The sequence below is a fragment of the Hibiscus syriacus genome, unplaced genomic scaffold (genome assembly GCF_006381635.1).
Source record: "Hibiscus syriacus cultivar Baekdansim isolate YM2019G1 unplaced genomic scaffold, ASM638163v2 tig00002237_pilon, whole genome shotgun sequence".
Taxonomy (NCBI): Eukaryota; Viridiplantae; Streptophyta; class Magnoliopsida; order Malvales; family Malvaceae; genus Hibiscus; species Hibiscus syriacus.
Window position 1 is genome coordinate 16,683,765 of NW_024061918.1, and position 13,836 is coordinate 16,697,600.

The 13,836-nt window shown below is 34.6% G+C and overlaps 1 pseudogene; it reads left to right on the forward strand.

Moving 5' to 3' along the window:
• The first annotated feature begins 277 nt into the window (after positions 1-277).
• On the forward strand, positions 278-7,471 carry LOC120141068 (annotated as a pseudogene).
• The last annotated feature ends 6,365 nt before the right edge of the window (positions 7,472-13,836 follow it).

Below are 13,836 nucleotides of genomic sequence, written 5' to 3' on the forward strand. Positions count from 1 at the left end.
AAATCCTGTTATGAATGATGATAATATTGAATGTTATTCTATTATTATATTTGATGAAAATGTGCATGAACATATAGATGAATGTTACAACATTGAGAATGATACTCCTAATGTCACAGCAATAGAAGAATTAGATAAGCCAAATCATAAGGAGACCAAGAAAAACGAGGGGAACCAAAGCTTCTACATTGATCCTGGCATCAACAGTAATTCTGCACTGCTAATGCTGACTACGGAGCTTTAACATAAGCACCTAAGGAAAACTGCAAATACTACCATGGAGCAGAACAACATAGTAGCAGCAAAGGAAATAAGGAAGGTTTCACAATGCTCTAGCAATAAAGGTTCGTCGATCGGACGTCGGACGGTGAGTAGATCAGAATTGAAAGTGGGTTGATCGGAGGAGGAAAATGGAGCATTTTCTGCAGAAAACACTCGGGGAAGAGAATTTATATTTCTCTCATAAAGGAAAATGGCTAAATTATGAGTTTAGTCACTGAACTTCCTGCACTTCTTAAAACAGTCTGCTAACTTTACAATTTTACAATTTAATCCATCGTTTCTTTCAAAATACCAATTAAATCCAATACTTTATAATTTCTAAAATTTAGCCCCTAAATTAGGGTGTTATAATTCTCCCCTCCTTAAAAGAATTTCGTCCTCGAAATTCATTCATGTCACATAATTGCAGAAATGAAACTTCTATCAGTTCTTTCAGATCTTTCGTGTAGCACTTTTAGAAATACATATCATCCACTAATCCTTAACCAGTTGAGCATACATTCTTATCAGAACTTTTCCTTATTTCAATAAAAGAATTCGAGAAAATTTCCTTAAGTAATCAATTCAATCTTTGTCATGAGAATAGGCTCATAGAGCAATAGCATATCCCAATTTCATTTCCAGAGTCGAGTAAGAATTTCTCAGATGAATAATTCACACATGGCTCATGAGGTACTTAACAATTTAGATAGATGTTACTGGTATTCCTTTTTGTACAAGTATAGCCTTAATGAATAGAAACTTTGGTTTACTCGTTACAGATAGGGACTCAGCCCTGGAGTTTCGGCTCATATAGGTACGATTGTTGTCTAGGGACATGTACTGATCAGACATCTTTTTGGTCTAACTTGAAAATTTTGACTCAAACCATGGCTCTGATACCATTAAATGTAACCCCCAGACTAATGCAGGTAACCCTATCCGATCTGGAGTGTCACATTAGGGCCACCGGAGCGACCCACTATAAAAATAGCAGAAAATTTAAAACTTTTTATCAAAACATGTAAACTCGTAAAATCATTAATCGTTATGTAAAATTAAAATAGATTTTAGACTCACATATAAAACAAAATATAATTACATGCCCCCTAATCACATATATCGTACTCTGCAAACAACACCGGAAGAACTCCCTTACTGATGACGATAGTTGCACTGGTACAATTCTTTTAACCTGCAATGTTGAGTAATAGAGTGAGCTTCAGAAAGCTCAGTAATACAAAACTACCATATGATACTGAAGAACGTACAGATACAGATAAACATACATTTCCTTATTGGTTCAGATAGCTACAGATTTTTAGGCTGAGCTGAGGTCCATTGATATCGCAGGTAGTAACATATAGTATTCAGTTCAGATGGAAATATTTCGAATGTCTAGATTCAGGAGATAAGAATAGGTTTTCTAGTGTGTTCCCGTAAAACCAATAAAAAGATACAGATCTTTTAAAACATATATATATACCCCTATCCGTTCACATCATAAATATGTAGGTTCCCCAGAACCATACACCCAACCGCACATGCCATTTAAACCCTAAGCACAAAGCCGAGGAGTCTGCAGATAATCTTCCTCCAACAATAAACCCCCAGATAAAACATTTCTCCGTCGGTAAATGAAGATATCAGAAATCAAAACATAATTCAGATCAGATATCAGAACAGAATCCAGGTTAGGAATCAGAACATATTTCAGATCAGATGTTAAAACAGAATTCGTATCAGAAATCAGATAAAATATTCATATAAGTAGGGAACACACTAGAGTTTCCAGATATTTTTAGAGATATAGAATAATCTTATCGGACAGAGAAACACAAATCTTCAGTTTACCGATAGAATTACCGGAAATTAGAATCACTATTAGAAGAGTTTGTTAACTGATAAAATCATCAGTTATTCATAATATGCTTATCATGATCTTCATATTCGGACATTTATCGGAAGCTCTACGTAATCAGAAGGGTATTCAAAATCCTTTACATATGAGTTACTTATGTTTTCATACATGACCAGAGTGATTTGAGCTGATAAGGAATAACGAAGATTCAGGACCTTTACAATCTATGTCGATTGATCAGATTATCGAACAACTCCAGATGAATAACTCCCAGAACTAATACTTGTCAAATTCATTAACCTTTCAGGGTATTTACTCTTTAATACCAAATATTCTTATCCATGGATCACATTCTGAGTCATCACTGAACAGATCTTAAGAAGACTAACAGATATTCTAATGGTCTTTATTTCATTTCCATGTTTCAACTATATCAGGAAATACCGACGTACTTGATTTGTGGTTCATAATCCATAGGGATGATACAACACGTAAGTTCATCCAAGTTTTCATGCTTATTCTAATCACTTACTTAATCCTCAGTCATTGAGGTTACTTAGTTCATTTAGCATTCAAGTCCATTCCAGTTACTTCGGGATTTTCCAGAGTAATTCAAACATTCCTGAATTTCAGATACATATTGTACTTTCGATCCATTCAATTTGGTCTTCGCGGTTGATTTGTCGAATAAACGTCCAAGTCTTAGTACTGAATGCGATCTAGAGTTGAGTTGAGCTGAATACTTCCAAAATTATCATCGATCCAAACTTGAGAAGACGAATACGCATTTCAGTAATATCTATTCCATTTAGGTATTGACATAGCTTTAGGGTTGATCTACTCACTTAAGTTGTGTTCCATAACTTTTAAAGGTAGTCCAATACCTATGCTTATTTGGATTCCTTAATTAATCCAAGACATTTACTTAATATAGGCCATAAGGGTATTTTGGTAATTTTGGTGTTTAGTTTTATTCTATTCATTTCAGAGCTCGAAGATATCCAATCATTCCTGAGATTTGTGATATTCTTGAGTCATTTCCATTACAGGGGTATTTTGGTTATTTTATAGATCTACAGTATTTTAATCTTTTCCCTCCATCCGATCTTATTATTTAATTCCAGTTTATCTTCTATTTTAGTCCCTTTGAACAATTCTGATAAAAGAGCACCCTCCAATAAATTGTTATTTAGGTATTTACTTATAACTCGGATATTTTAGGGTCAAGTGCCTTCTCAGATTTTACAAACGAAATATCATGAATTTTTCTTTACAAAGGCATGATCTTAATTATTAAATTCGTACTTAATCGAGTTAAGTACAAATCCTCAAAGTACTTTTTCATTCAGAGTCAACTCAGACTATTTTACCTCTCAAGGGCATTTTCGTAATTTCTTAACCAGATAATTTCGATATTAGCCCTTAACGAAAATAATATAATACATAGATCCTATGATTAATTGCTTCCTCGAACATTCTTTGATCTTGAAATGATTCCTTAAAAGACTTCTAGTATCTAGCATAAACCCTCTTGGGGTTAAAAACCGGTTATCCATAATTTCCAAGTAAAACTAACATTTCTTATGCACATCAATAGTTTTATCAGATCAATAATTCTTTTCAGATTTATTAATCCACTTTCAGGGACAATTCTTGTCATTTTCCAACATAAGGGTAATTTCATAATTTTACCTAATCAAAATATTCTCATAATTTATCATCTAAGTACCTTTAATGAGATAAATTATAATCTACATATCCATGGCTGATTCTTTTATCACTTAAATCTACATATCCATGGTTGATTCTTTTATCACTTAATTCCAGAACTTGTAATTTAATTCCAACTGTCCTCCAATTTCTTATAATAGTCATCTGAGCCATATTCAGTTACTTATTTTCTACCGTATTCATATCGAGTGTAGATCTTCATTAATTACACATATGAGACCAAACATTTCCATTCATGCATTTACCAATACCAACATGTTCTATAAAGTATAAAGAGGTAGTAAAGTATTACCTCAATTTCCATGCAATACTGATCGACCATAAAATTCCATTCGAATGCCCTCGGTCTTGAAATCAACTTCCAATATTTTCTCTGATCCATACCAACAGAAATTACATCAAAAACAGAGCTTAATTCTGAAAAACGGATCGAATCGGATGATAAATCAGATAAAAATAGCTTACCGGGTTCGAATTTGGCGAAACGAACCTCGGATTCAGATTCAGGATGTCGAAAGCATAAAATATGACTTCTCAAAAATTTGGAATTTTCGGTCAAAATCAAAGTCAACGGGTTTGACTGGCAATTTTGAGGCCTTCGGGTCTGAATTTCAAAAAACGGACTGTGGAATCAGATTTGAAACGTCGAAAAATGTCAGGATATGTATACTCGGTCAAAGTCAAAGGTCGTTTAATACCCGGTCAAAGTTTTGGTCAACTGTGGTCAACGGGTCGGGTCGGGTCAACTGGTCGGGTCGTGTAAACGGGTCGGGTCAGGTCGGGTTGGAACCGGTCAAAACAGTTCCAAAACCGGTCAAACCGGTCATTTTTTCCTTCCCCACGCGCAGTGGAGGCGAGTGGGGGCGCATGGGACCACTTCCGGCACCCTATAAATCACGAAAAAAATCCTAAAAATTATTTTAAGCGATTTCGAGACACTTACAAAGCTCGGTTCACAATTTTGAATGGTGGATTGCTCGATTTCAACGAATCGGAAACTTTGACCGCTTCACCTCCTCACGCGCCGCCGTCGACAGAGACCAAGGATGACACCGGAAGACTCGGAACGATGCAAGGAACACGATGGTGCGGGAGGTGTCGTAAACGGATCATCGGATCGTCGTGAATCGATGAAAAACCAACTGAAATCGAGTTATTACTGACGATACTTCCGACTGAAATTAACGACGAACGGAGACGATTCACGATGAAAGGTTTGAGGGGTTTTGTTCATCGGTCGACAATGAACACGATGGTGGTTTCGGTTTGTCGATCGAACGTCGAACGGTGAGTAGATCGAAGTTGAAAGTGGGTTGACCGGAAGAGGAAATGGAGTATTTTATGCAGAAAACACTCGGGTAAGAGAACTTATATTTCTCTCATAAAGGAAAATGGTTAAATTATAAGTTTAATCACTGAACTTCCTGCACTTCTTAAAACAATCTACCAACTTTAAAATTTTACAATTTAATCCACCATTTCTTTCAAAATACCAATTAAATTCAATACTTTATAATTTCTAAAATTTAGCCCCTAAATTGGGGTGTTACAGGAGGAGTATCCGGACCGAATGATGCTTACATTTTCGGTTTTCCCGTCCCTTAAGGTTTCGGATACTGTTGTTGAGCCTTACAATGCAACGCTGTAAGTTCAGCTTGTGGAAAACGCGGATGAGTGTATGGTTCTTGATAATGAAGCTCTGTATGATATCTGCTTCCGCACCCTCAAGCTCACTACTCCAAGTTGTAAGTATTTTTGGTTTTCTTGCAACTGAATCTAGTTTTTTGGTTTTTTCAAACTATTGGTTCTGAGTATGTCTGGTTAGTAAGAAATGAGATGGAAACCACTCGTTGGATCCTTACAATTTACTTTTTTTTAGGGTATTTCATGTAGTATTGTTTTGGCAACCACTTATTATCTTATACTAGGAGTTGAACTTGTAAAATTTTGGGGGCAAAACAGATTATCATTAGAAAATACACATCAAAAATCTAAAATATAGGAGAATTTGAAAATTTCAGGGGATACCTGTCCCCTTGGTCCATCCCTGCTCGGGAGTGCTTTTGGTATTGGATTTAGCTGATAATTTTTTTTGTTTTGATGAATCCTACTATTTTATTTGCGTTAATTTTCCAACCAAAACAAGGAGTAAATGAATTTTTAGTCATGGGATGCTAATGTTTGCTGCTCTATAAGACTTGTTGCATTCTTTTGTCTGGTTATAAGGTCCAGTTTTTGTATTTTGATGGTGAGATTTAACTAGAACAGTAGGAGCAATATGGATCTTAGGTTTTCTTCTCCGCCGCTGCATAATTTATGAAAGGAGTTGGGGTTCAGGCGGCTCTCACTTTCTACAGCATTTTACCTAAGGAAGAAGTCATATTAAGAATTGGTTGCATTTTGGGAATGCCTAGCCCTAGGCGTGTACGTAAATTTTACGTAAAAAGCTTATAAGTTAGATACCCTAATAATAGGAGGGTTGCAAATGGTTAGCTGTGATAATTTTATGATTAGTTTTTCATCAATGCAAACATTTTGGTGAGTTGCTGCGGTCCTAGTCCTCTGTTTCTTTGATGCAATTGTTTTCCATTTGGGCAAATAATATTGTCAATTGCACGCGACTCTTACTTTCATAGACCCTGTAACAATAGTAGGGTGATTGTAGCGCTTCAGCTAACTATAATAGTGCACTTCATGAAATAGGGCTTTAAATTTGATATGTTGTGTATAGATTTGACATTTGCATTTCCTTTGAAATTTTGAATCTAACTTGCAATGATTTGTTTTCAGTTGGAGACCTCAACCATCTAATTTCTTCCACCATGAGTGGTGTAACGTGCTGCCTTCGCTTCCCTGGTCAACTTAGATCTCCGCAAACTTGCTGTGAACCTTATTCCATTCCCCAGGCTGCATTTCTTCATGGTTGGATTCGCACCTCTCACCTCTCGTGGTTCCCAACAGTACAGGGACCTCACAGTCCCCGAACTTACTCAGCAAATGTGGGATGCCAAGAACATGATGTGTGCAGCTGACCCTCGACCTGGTCGATACCTCACAGCATCAGCTGTCTTCCGTGGCAAGATGAGCACGAAAGAGTTCGATGAGCACGAAAGAGTTCGATGAGCAGATGATCAACGTTCAAAACAAGAACTCGTCATACTTTGTCGAATGGATTCCGAACAACGTGAAGTCCACTGTTTGTGACATCCCTCCTACTGGCCTGAAAATGGCATCCACATTCATTGGGAACTCTACATCAATCCAGGAGATGTTCAGAAGGGTGAGTGAGCAATTCACCGCCATGTTCCGTAGGAAGGCTTTCTTGCACTGGTATACCGGAGAGGGAATGGACGAGATGGAGTTCACGGAAGCGGAGAGCAACATGAATGACTTGGTTTCCGAGTACCAGCAATATCAGGATGCAACTGCAGATGACGAAGAATACGAGGAAGAGGATGTATATGAGGAAGAGGCTTAAAACTGGACGGAATATTCTTACCTTTTGTTCTTGTAGCCTGTAGGCTATTTGGATGCTTTTGTTGTGCTTTGGACTGGAACATTGTTGTGCATTGTGGAGTGTGTTGATACAGTTTCTCACTGCCTGTTTTCTTCTTTGGAACATTGTGTTGTTAATTCTGGTGACCATTTTTCTTTTTGGGGTAAATTTTTCAAATTTAGGAAATACTTTTTTAAAATTTTATTATGCAAAAACAAACTTTTAATAGAAATTATATTAAAAAATCTAAAATATATAATAGTTTTGAAGTTTCAAGTGGCAATTGCCCGTCCCTCGATTCGATTTGTTGATTTAGCGACACAGATTGAAAATTAAAATATCTACCATGTTTTTTTAATTTGTCTAATTTAGATTAAATAACCGAAAAAGATTAAATAATTAGATAAAAATACGATTTGCCTTGAATTTATTTTGAGATCATCCAGAAATCCGATAAAAATTGGCCTTAAGAAATATTTTCCCAGGCCCAAATATCCCTGGCAGCAGCCCGCCCGTAGCTTGAAAGTTTCAGGTTGAAATAGCTAATGCCTTTCTTTGCCTTGCAGCCTTAACCTGTTTTTAGTTTTATTTTTTCCTAACAATTTTTGTTTTGTTTTTACTCTATTTTCTTGGTGGCTGCTTATTTTTATGTGGTTTGATAAATATATTTTGATAAATATATATATATATATTTTCTTTTTGATTAAGAACTTTATTTATAATTGTTGAAATATTTTTGAAAAATATATATAATAAAGGTATATAATATGTTGTATAAATTCATAAAATATTAGATTTAGATTTGATTATTTTAAAATTAAAGTTCATATTCAGATTTAAATATTCTAATATCCGATTCGAAAATTCAGATATCTAAAATTTCATATATCTGATTTTTTAAGATACAAATTACAATTTTAATAATCAAAATTTTCGAATATCTAAATTTTCAAATTAAATAATATCTAAAATAAAAAAATGTACATCCAAGTTTATTTGGACCATAGTTTTACCGAATTGTGCAAGTATTGTGGCAATGTCCCAATACAATAAGACAAGAGATATAATATATATGGAATGAAATATTAACTATATATAATTTCTAATTTCAAAATTATTAAGCTGAAAACAATTATGTTGTTGAAACTGATAATTTAATGTTTTATCTTTTTGAATTATTTGAACACACACAGGTAAATGATACCAGGTTTCGAACAAACAAGCGGATGGAAGTCATCCAAGTGTAGGGGCTAAATTAAAGATGGTTTGGTTTGGTTTGGTTTGGTTTGGTTTGGTTTGGAATGGCACAAGGATAACCCAGGTTAATAATTTAAGATCGAGTATGCTCGTTTATATGACATGTACACACTATTAATAATTAAAAAAAATGCTCTAAATAAAATATTAACATAAACTATTTAAAAAAATCTAATCATTACTAGAGTATTCAACAGCCATGCACTCAAGACTATGGCCCATATGGACGAACCCTAATAATAAGCCAACAAAATCCAACATGTCCATTTCAAAATATAGGCCAAATTGGCCCATTACCGATCCCGGGTAACTTATTTAGCCCATTAGGGCACCCAAACTTTTAATTTGGGATCTACGGTAATTGCAACAGGCGTGACGAGTTCCATGAGATATAATTTTTTGATGGTTCGTGTCAGGTGGACCCCACAGCCTGATTAAAAAATCAAGAGGGACTCGTCACACCAGCGTGACGAGTCCCAATAAAATATTTTTTAAATTTTTTAAAAAGAAAATTAAAAAAAATATTTTATGGAGATGGGATATAATTTTTTAATGGTCCGCATCAGGTGGGCCCCACAGCTTGATTAAAAAATTCAAGAGGGACTCGTCACACCATCTTGACGAGTCCTAATAAAAAATATATTTTTTTAAATTTTTTAAAAGAAAATTAAAAAAAATAATATTTTATGGAGATGGAACTCGTCATGCCGGCGTGACGAGCTCCAACGGCTTAAATTTTAACTTTTTTGACCGTTGGATTGAACTTATTTGTACCATTACTCAGAGTGTCGGTACTATTAATCTAAGTAGTATCAATATCATATATGGTATCGATGCCATTCTATCATTCTGTTTTGATAGTATCGGTACTGCATCAGCATTACCAGTACTACTACTCTATGTAGTATCGATATCATATATGGTATCGGTATCATTTTAGCATTCTGTTTTGACAGTATCGATACTGCCTGAGAAGTATCGGTATCATAACTCAGAGTATCGATACTACTAATCAAAGTAGTTAAAAAAACTTTTCCAATATAGGACTCAAATTTTCAACATAAATAATATCCAAAATATAGTGGGCATGGTCATAAACATAATAAAAGGTAACATGGTAATTAAGAAATGCGAAATATGATAAATATAAATTCAATGATCCAAAACACAATTTTGTAACCAAATCCAAAATATCAAAATGTTATGTAATTTAAGGTTCAACGTATGATATTTGAAACGTCAACAAAAGAACAACTAGCATAGCAATTGCATTATCAAGCATCTGATGGTGGATCGGGATCCGAACAAGGTGCATGGAAAGATGCAACATCTTGAGAAATAGTATCGAGCCTATCATTGACAGCGTCGAATCGAGCATAGGTGTCGCATTGCAGCTCGGTCAGTTAAGTCCCCAAGGCAGTAAAATGGGACTCCATGGATGCAAACCTCAGATCCAATGTCTCCATCAGCGATTGAAAATAGGGAGGCATCGCATTACTATCCCTAGATGGCTCGTCAGGGACGCAATTTACAGGATTATCTACATCTTGTAAAACATCATTGATATGAGGAGGAGTCGGAGCTGTCTGTGAAGAACTAGCACTGGGTGTCTTTTTAGTTGATCGTTCCCAATTTGTACCAACTTGAGTCCATTCGGACTTGCGGAGAGATGTAAAATCAATTTGGGTACCTAAAGGGATGACAACATCTAGGTTGACTCTAATACCAGCTTTGATGAATAAATTACTAAGAAGACAACCATACACCAAAGACTCAACTCTCTTAGAGTGAATATGGTTTACGGTGTCCACTAGCTCACCGAAAATGATTGGAGCAAGATTAATTCTTTTTTTGTTTTAAAAACAGTGTATCCACCAAATGTTGATACTTCGGAAAGAGGAGTATTTTCCTCCTGATGGTCGAAACCACCAAGAGATAATTAAGTGAAGAAAACTCTCGTGAAAGTCAAGTATACTAGCGCTTTCTAAGGAAGAAGGGACAAAATCTCACTCATTATCTATCCCGATGTTTTCAAGACCAAAGGCACGAGCAATAAAGTCAGAATCAATTGTGATGTATTCGCCCAAGAGATAGGAATGAATACTTTCAGTTTGAGTACAAGATTCATTTTGAATGCAAACCACATTAGAATAGAAAATACAGACAAATTAGTGAAAGACAATGGGTTTTACTTTGAACGTGTTGTCAAATTTCCAAGCTTGGAGAAGAGGTAGGTATTTGAAGTTCATCTCTTACATTGCCTTAAGACAAGAAAGACGCTCACCCCTAATAGTGTAAGACTCAAAATGATTTAGGTATCGAGAGTATAGATTTTGACGATTTGGTTCATTAAAATAAGAGTTTACGATTGTCATTTCAGTTAGATTGTGAGGAGGATTTGGCGGAGGGTTAAGAGGTGGATTAACACGAGAGGATGATGATCTAGGATGTTTGTGATACATTTTAACGAAAATCGAAAAAAATATTATACCTGCAAGGATAAACAATACATATGTATGCAATCAATTAATCTCAAAACTCAATATGAGTTCACAATTCAAGGTATTCTATAACTAAAATATTAATAATAATAATAATAATAATATAATGTGCTAAAAAATAATGTGTTTAAAAAAAATTTATGAAAAACATTTATGAAAAACAAAAGTATAAATATATAAACAAACGAAATATTATTATTATTTTTTAATTAAAATTTTGAAATTTGAAGATTTTGTTAAAAAATTGTAAATTCTAGTGTAAAAATGAAAAATAATTAAAGCACATTCATTAATTTAAGCAAAACTAACTAAAACTAGCCCTATATTCGAAAAGAAAAAAATTAGGGTTTAAAAACAATTACCTTGAAAATTAGGATTGAGATGGAATTTGATGATGAATGCACTAATTTGATGATGCTAGTAGGTTGAAGAGTTGAAAAACAACGCAAATCCAACTTCAAAATGATGGAATGAGGCAATGTTGAGAGAGGGTTCGATGACTTAGTGTTGTTTTTAGAGTTTGGGGAAAAAAATTATATCTTAGGGTTTTATAGGCTGAACCCAACGGGTAGTATCGGTACTACAAAGGGAGTATCGATACTTCAAATCAAAATCTGACTGGTATCGATACCCTATCGAGGTTGTAGTAATTGTATCGGTACTGGATGAACAATATCGATACTAAACAACAACAGTATTGATACTATGTGCACATAATGGTTCAAAAATTGCAAGAAAAACACATATTATGCAAATTTCAAAAAGAATAGTGATATAGGCAAGTCTAATTGGGAAAATCAAGTATGTTCAAGTAAACAAACATACACTTAAGCATAATTTGAACATATTGTTAATTTTCATGAAAAATCATAAACGCCCCTAACTAATAGCATAAAAGTGCAAAAGTTATTTTAAACACAAAATTAAGACAATTTTTATTACTTAAAAATTACTTTTTTATTCAATTAAATATTGACTACAAAAACTTAAATAAACAAATTTATTACTTATATTTACGCAATTCTTGCCGATATCAAGGCGTGGTAGAATGGTACTGACGTGGTGCTCGTCGATTTCGTCGTGGTCGTCCACTTTCTTCATTTTCCTTTTCTTCCAGTTCCGGTTCTGGTGTTCTGAACACTACTCCGCCACTTTGATATACATCTTCGGGTGAAAATAATGAAGTACTCAAGGTATTTGATGCCATCATTGGCGTCATCGCCTCAAATTGAGATTGTCCGAGATGAAGAAGATGATCCCATGGACCTCTTTCTTCCGGTTCTGAGGAAAATTATTGTGAAGGTAGCACTTGATCCCACCCACTTTCTTCCCACGCCGCTCGACTCTCTATCGATGGTTGATATGCACCATATCCACCATAACTTTCTTGTGATGGATAATAATTGGCTGAAGCATAAGATGAAGATGCTGATGAAGATGATAATTTTTTCCCATATTTTCCCTTCATTATTTCCCTCTCGGATCGCTCCTCCGCCATTGTCAAGTATGATTTCCCATTTGCTTCAAAATTTTGGAGGTAGGGAGAAACATTAAAATCAAAATATTCAGGTTGTACCTCGTAATGATTAGGCAATCGTAAATGTCTATTTTGCCACTGATATATGAATGTAGCATGCTTCCTCGGCCAATCTTCGGTATGCTTCCCACACACATCTACTTTATGCAAATCGTCAATGTCATATATTGACATTTCTATCGGTTGGTGAAACCCAAATTGTCTCAAAACTCTATCGGCGACATGGATCTTAATAATTGTAAAATGGAGCAATGGTGTTATGGCACACTATGTGTCTGCTCCTTTAAAAAACATTGGCGGTAGACATCGTTGGATATCCGACTCATAATAAGGCATCCAATTAAAATGTCAAAAGTTTTATGTTAGTATAATTAAACAATTAATATTACAATTTAAAAGTTAATGCAAAAAATAGGAAAATTTACCGCATGTCTACCAACGATATCAATTCTCATCCAAATATCTAATTTGGTTGCACTCGACAACTTTGTATCGATTATTTCGGTGTCGCCATCTAAAAAAAATTACGTTATTTATTGTCATTTTCAAAATATTTAAATAAATATTATAAAATATCAAAACTTTAAATATATGAATTTACCTTACGGTGAGAGGAAACTCCATAGGAGCCGATGTAATAGGCGTCATGAACGGGAGACGATACCACGCCCGTAATTGGAGCAAAACTAAACAACCTACTACATCCGCTTTTTTCCTCTCACGACTACGGTCGCCTTACATAGTTCACGATACAAAAACGTCAAAATTGCAGAACCCCAACTATATCGACGACATACAGCAAAGTCATCCATTACCAGAAGATATTGGGTGTGCACCAAATTGCCCAATTTATCTGGTAGCAAGATCCCTCCAATCAACGTCAAAAGATATGCTCGAGCTGCATATATCACCTTTTGCTCCGTTGATTGTTGTTGAAAATATTTTGATGTTTCGACATAACAAATTAAATTAAAAGAATTTTAATTTTGAAAAAGATTTTTCTAAGCATATTCGATAAATTAATCGAATATCAAAATATTACACAAAGTATTTCAAAGTTTATTTTAAATCCTTACTAAAGTGTAAAATTAAGTTTTAATATTAAAATAATTTTAAAACAATTTTACAAAGTATTTCGAACCGTTTCAAAGCAAAAAAATTACAGTTTGTTTAGAGGGAACCGATTCCCCCT